This window comes from Anthonomus grandis, chromosome 6, assembly GCF_022605725.1.
Source record: "Anthonomus grandis grandis chromosome 6, icAntGran1.3, whole genome shotgun sequence".
Classification (NCBI taxonomy): Eukaryota; Metazoa; Arthropoda; class Insecta; order Coleoptera; family Curculionidae; genus Anthonomus; species Anthonomus grandis.
In genome coordinates, this window is record NC_065551.1 from 14,979,384 (window position 1) to 14,985,581 (window position 6,198).

The window sequence follows — 6,198 nt, forward strand, 5'->3', positions numbered from 1 at the left end:
CAAAGCTTTTGACCAAATTGACCACTTTGTACTTCTTCATAAGCTAAAATTTTTTGGTTTTTCTACGGATTTAGTTGCTTTGATAAAATTTTACTTACGAGGTCGTAAACAGTTTGTTGAATATGAAGGCTTTAAGTCTCCTATATATGAAGTGTGCTCGGGAGTTCCGCAAGGATCTAACTTGGGCCCGCTTCTTTTTTTATTATTTATAAACGATCTTGCCAATTTACTGTCTTGTCAGAGTTTACTGTTTCCGGATGATATAAAATTGTTCACAAAAATAAATACTGAAGACGATTGCGAATTCCTTCAGGTAAATCTTAACAAAGTAAAGAATTGGTGCAATGTCAATAGACTATATTTAAATGTTAATAAATGCTCTATTCTCTCATTTTCTAGAAAACTGTTGCCAATCAATTTTGACTATAGAGCAAATAATGTTCTGTTGGCCAGAGTGGATGAGGCGATTGATCTGGGAATTACTTACGATGCAAAATTAAGTTTCGCTAAGCATATAGCAAAAATAGTTTATGACTCTGCCAAATTGTTGGGTTTTGTTTATCGAAACTGTCGGCACTTTGAAAATATTAATACTTTAAAACTACTTTTTTTCACTTACATACGCTCAAAAATAGAATACGGATCTCCAATTTGGTACCCAATTTATAGCTACCTGATAGATGATATTGAGCGCATTCAGCGCAAGTTTATGAAGTATCTCTGGTTTAGAGAGGAAGGTGTCTTTCCAGCCAGAGGTTTGGATAATCAATTATACTTAAATAAATTTAATATTATCTCCTTAACAAAAAGAAGAGAAATTCTTTCCATAAAATTCTTATATAACCTTATTCATAACAAGATTGACTGTCCCACCCTTTTGGCTGGATTAAATTTTCTGGTACCAAGAATAAACTCTAGGCATTTTAGATTATTTTATGTAAATCCCGCTAGGACTAATATTTTGTTTAAATCCCCTATTAATATAATGTGTCAGAATTATATTAATAATAATTTACATGAACGGTTCGATATTTTTGTATTTATTTTTAATGTCCATTATAGAAGGTATTAAGTAAATAGGTGATGCAGAGTCTTTCTAGTATGTATATAGATAGTCTGTTATAGTGCATAGATGTTAAGCATTTTGTTTTTTCATTTTTTATTTCTATACTCATTTTGGTAAATTTTTCTTTTTTTTTTCCTTATATTCTTTCCTGTAATTGGGTAACAAACCTGTTGGAAATAAATGCCTCTTTTTTTTTTTTTTTTTTTGTGCGGCCGGTCATGTAAACAAAACTTACTGGATTGGTTTTCTATTATGGGACAGTTCAGGTAAATATTCAGGTAAATAAAAAGTAATAAAAACAAAATTAAGCAGAGGTACCTAATAGTAGATACTGTAGGGTAAGGGGTACCTAGTAGGTACTTTGGGGTGGGGGTTACGAGTTAGGTACTCGCTTAATAAATAAAAACGTGTGATTTTAGCTACGCCGGAGGATTCAGTGCATAATAACAACGTGTGATTTTAGCCTCTTGTTGTTTAGTTTCACTCTCGCCCCTAATTTTGTAAGATTATCAACTTCGTACTGACTGCATCCACTGTTTTTTAAATCGAGTTTCTGCCCGTTTTATTAAACAGTATTGTAAAATGGAATTTACCAAGAGTACGCTGACATTGTCTTCACTTATGGACGCGCTAACGGTAATGGAGCTTTGGCACGACGCTTGTACCAGGAACGTTATCCAGATCGGAGGTTACCAAAGTTCAGGGTGTTTCAAAACACCTTTCGCCGTCTTACTGAAGTTGGTATTGGGAATAATCCGGCACGTGAAGTCAACCCTGGCCATAATAATGTAGAGATTGAGGAGCAAATTTCGTCACGAAGAACATTACTCGACTTTTGTTTTATGCATAAGGTTTTAAATGCTACTATAGATTGTCCCGAGTTATTGTCTCTTTTTAAACTTAGGGTGCCTTCCAGATTGAATAGACAATCGGAAATATTTTCAGTCCCATTCCACCATACCAATTATGGCATTAATGAGCCAGTTACACGAATGGCTCAAAGTGCTAATGGTCTGTCAGGACAGATAAACTTTTTTGACTCTAGGATAACATCTTTTAAGGGGCAGTTAAAGAATATTATTTCATAGGGGCTTTAATTAATTAACTCATCTACACCTTTCACTGATTTATAGATAGTTTTGTATCTGAATATATATGTTTGTATGGGTATGCTATGTAACACTTTTGTAAATGGATTCCGTTAATAAATAAATAAATAAATACTGGAAGCTTTTACCGCAGACCCTACTGCAAGCGTCAGAAAAGTAGCTGAAGACCTTGGCCTTTCTAGTTGGAAGGTGTGGACGACCATGAAGAAAGATGGACAGTATCCTTTTCATGGTACGGGGGTGCAGGGCTTACAAGAAAAATACCCTGCAAGATGAATTCAGTTCTGCCGCTTTTTATTGAACATGGACATTGAGGACCCATTATTCTTAAGTGTGGACAGACGAGTCCAATTTTTTCAGGGAGGATATTACCAACTTCCACAACCTCCACGAATAGGCTGCCAAAAATGCAAATCCGCACTGGAAAAAACAAAAACCATTTCAGAACAGATTTTCGGTCAATGTGTGGGCTGTAGAGATAGTAATAACTATTATTGGGCCACATTTTCTACCAGAGAATTTAAATGGTGCCTACTATTTAGATTTCCTACAAAATGATATCCCCTTTCTTCTAGACAAAGCTGGATTATTGGAATGAGAAAGACCAATAATCTTTCGGCAAGATGGTTGTCCAGCGCATTGGTCCTTGGCTGTCAGGAATACTTAGACTACTGTTTTCCGGACGGTTGGGTCGGTAGAGGCGGAACCTTTCCTTGGCCTCCTCGATCGCCTGACCTAATCGCCTATGTATCGCCTGGATTTATTCATATGCGGCCGTGTAAAGGAGCTTGTATACACCACCGAAATAAGAGAAAAGTTGATTCGCAAAATAAATGAAGCATTTGAAAGGATGAAAGAAGATATGATCATAAGAGTAACTACCACAGAAGTAACAAAAAGGGCTCGTGCCTGTATTAGAAATAATGGATTGCATTTTGAACATGAACAATAAATAGTTTAAACAAAATTGTGTTTTATTTAACATTAAAACCTAAAATAACCCCACAATCGGGGCTCTTATGCTTAGTAGGCTTATGAGTGGTCTCAGTCTAATAATTTTTGTTTACATGACCTGCCGCACAAAAGAGGCCATAATTCTGAAAATTGGCCAGGCATCCACATGAGTGATATCTAAAAATAAAGGGCGTTTTAATGTCTCTATTTTTTCTATAAGTTTACACAGAAGCTTGGAATTGATCGTATTTTTATTAATACACATTAGACAAAACAAAATAAACTTTGAAACTCCGAAACTAATTGTAACTTGCCCTCTATTACCATTTAAGTCCGGCATTTCCTAAAGAAATGTGTTTGTGTTCTTACGAAACCAATACTGTTCATTTTTAACAAATCTCTAGGTACTGGTTCTTATCCCACTCTCTGGAAGAGAAGTTTTCTAAAACCCATTTTTAAATCTGGTAGTAGAAATGAAATTTCCAATTATCGGGCTGTGTGTAACCAATCTGAGTTGCCAAAGCTGCTTGACTGCCTGGTCAGTCATAGGATTGCCTGGAGTTTTAAATCTTTATTTAATCCTGAGCAATTTGGATTTATAAAAGGCAGATCTACTGATGCTAATTTGGTGCTGTATGTCAACTACCTCTACCGCTGCTTGGAGAAGGGACTTCAGGTTGACTCAATATATACAGATTTTTCCAGGGCTTTTGATCGAGTTAACCATGGGGTACTCTTGCAGAAGCTTAGGGCTTTAGGTATTGTGGGGCCTCTTCTTCAGTGGATCTCGGGATTCATCAGAGGTAGAACCCAGATTGTTAATCTTGGAGGTACATGTTCCTCTGAAATTTTGGTACCATCTGGGGTGCCACAGGGCTCTCACTCGGGCCCTGTTTTGTTTTGCCTCTTTTTGATTGATTTAGTTTGGAAACTTGAAAATTGTCGTGTGCTAATGTTTGCTGATGATGTGAAGCTATTTAGGGTTATCACATCCCTTTCTGATGCTGTGCTCCTGCAAAAAGACCTCAATTTATTCTTTGATTGGTGCCACTTGAATAGAATGTCCCTTAATATCAATAAGTGCCATAAGATTACTTTTTCTAAGCAAAGAAACCCTATTGCTTTTCTTTATAAAATAAATAATGTAGCAATTGGTGTCAAAACAGAGGTTTCTGACTTAGGAATATTTATTGACTCCAGGTTGTCTTTTAAAAGTCACATCAATCAGGTGACTGGTAGGGCAATGAAAATGCTGGGTTTTATCCAACGGTCTACAACTGATTTGTCTTTGTTTACTTTTAGATTACTTTATTGCTCTCTTGTTAGGCCCATCTTGGAGTATGGCTCAATTGTGTGGTCCCCGTCATATAACTGCTACATTGAGCAGATTGAAAAAACTCAAAATAAATTTTTAAGGGTGGCGGCTTTTAGATGTGGTTACAGGAGACAGGAGTATTACTATCAGTGGGTCAGGGATAACCTGAACTTACCCACATTGGAGTCACGAAGAACATTACTCGACTTATGTTTTATGCATAAGGTTTTAAATGCTACTATAGATTGTCCCGAGTTATTGTCTCTTTTTAAACTTAGGGTGCCTTCCAGATTGAATAGACAATCAGAAATATTTTCAGTCCCATTCCACCATACTAATTATGGTATTAATGAGCCAATTACACGAATGGCTCGAAGTGCTAATGGTCTGTCAGGACAGATAAACTTTTTTGACTCTAGGATAACATCTTTTAAGGGGCAGTTGAAGAATATTATTTCATAGGGGCTTTAATTAATTAACTCATCTACACCTTACACTAATTTATAGATAGTTTTGTATATAATGTTTCTGAATATATATGTTTGTATGGGTATGCTATGTAATACTTTTGTAAATGGATTCCGTTAATAAATAAATAAATAAATAAATAAGTGTGAAATTTTGGTATTTCTCGAGAAAAATGCAAAAATTGCCATAAAAAATTAATAAACAAATTTTGACCTACACATATTTAGCTTAAAATGTTTGAAATTAAGTCAGCTATCACCCCCTTAAAGGATGGCATCTAGCTTCTGAACACCCTGTATATTAGCTTGAATAAATGAATTTAACTTTGTAAAAGGGAAACCTATGACACTTGAAATTATTTTCATAATAAATATACAAGATTATATTATCCTAATAAATGTTTTTTTGATATTTTATTTATTTTTTACTAATAAAATTTTACTTTGTATATCAGACCTATAGCCATAGTTGCCAGATTGTCAGCAAATGGGTCTTTCTCATCTCACAGCTAAAATAATATCAAAAAAACTAACAAGAACAAGAAGTAGGTATATAGAAAACTTTTAAAAAATAGTATTTTTTAGGCTTGTGTTAATTTTAAATGTGTTACATAAGGTTCGCACGTGTTAAAATGTTAGGATTCTGAATAATGTTATACCTACTCGAATCACATATCTAACCTTTGGGTTGTAGCAACTGGTGCAGCCTATGATACTTTGGGAGATTGAAAGTAACATTAATGGAAATAACAGGAAATATTAATTTACTGTGCAAACAAATAAAATAAATCATAAATTAATATTAGAAGCAGGTAGATGGTGAAATTTGAAATAAAAACAAGTAGTTCCAGGTTGTGCAAAATCAATATTTAAAAGGGAATAAGTGACTTTCGCCTGGAATGTTAAAATGCCAAAGTATTCTTTGTTGATATAAGCAATAATTGTGTGTAAATTTCTCATAAATCTCACATAAAATATTAAAAATGAGTTAGTAGCTTTTTTGTTTACTTTTTGGGCCGACAATAAGGCAACGCCGCGACGATCAAATTTTTCAGGAAGGGGTCTTAATTTTAATTTTTTTTATAAAATATTTTGTCAATTTTATTGAATTTTAAGAGTGAAACTTACCATTTGATCAATACAAAAGCAAATTGGACTTTGGTGTTGCGTTCGACCGCGATATTCGGTAATAAACATATCCGATCTGAAATTGCATGTAAAAATTTTATTCTGGAGGGGAGAGAGGAGGCATTTTGACAGTTGTAAATCCCATATGATTTCGGTATT

General features: G+C 34.5%; 1 protein-coding gene across 1 annotated transcript in view; it reads right to left on the reverse strand.

Moving 5' to 3' along the window:
* The window catches only part of LOC126737214 (mitochondrial uncoupling protein 4), a 71,562-nt gene extending 65,364 nt beyond the window's left edge, over positions 1-6,198 (reverse strand). The window contains exon 1 of the mRNA XM_050441999.1: positions 6,040-6,198. The gene's annotated coding sequence lies outside the window, so the exon portion shown is untranslated. The remainder of the gene's footprint in view (positions 1-6,039) is intronic.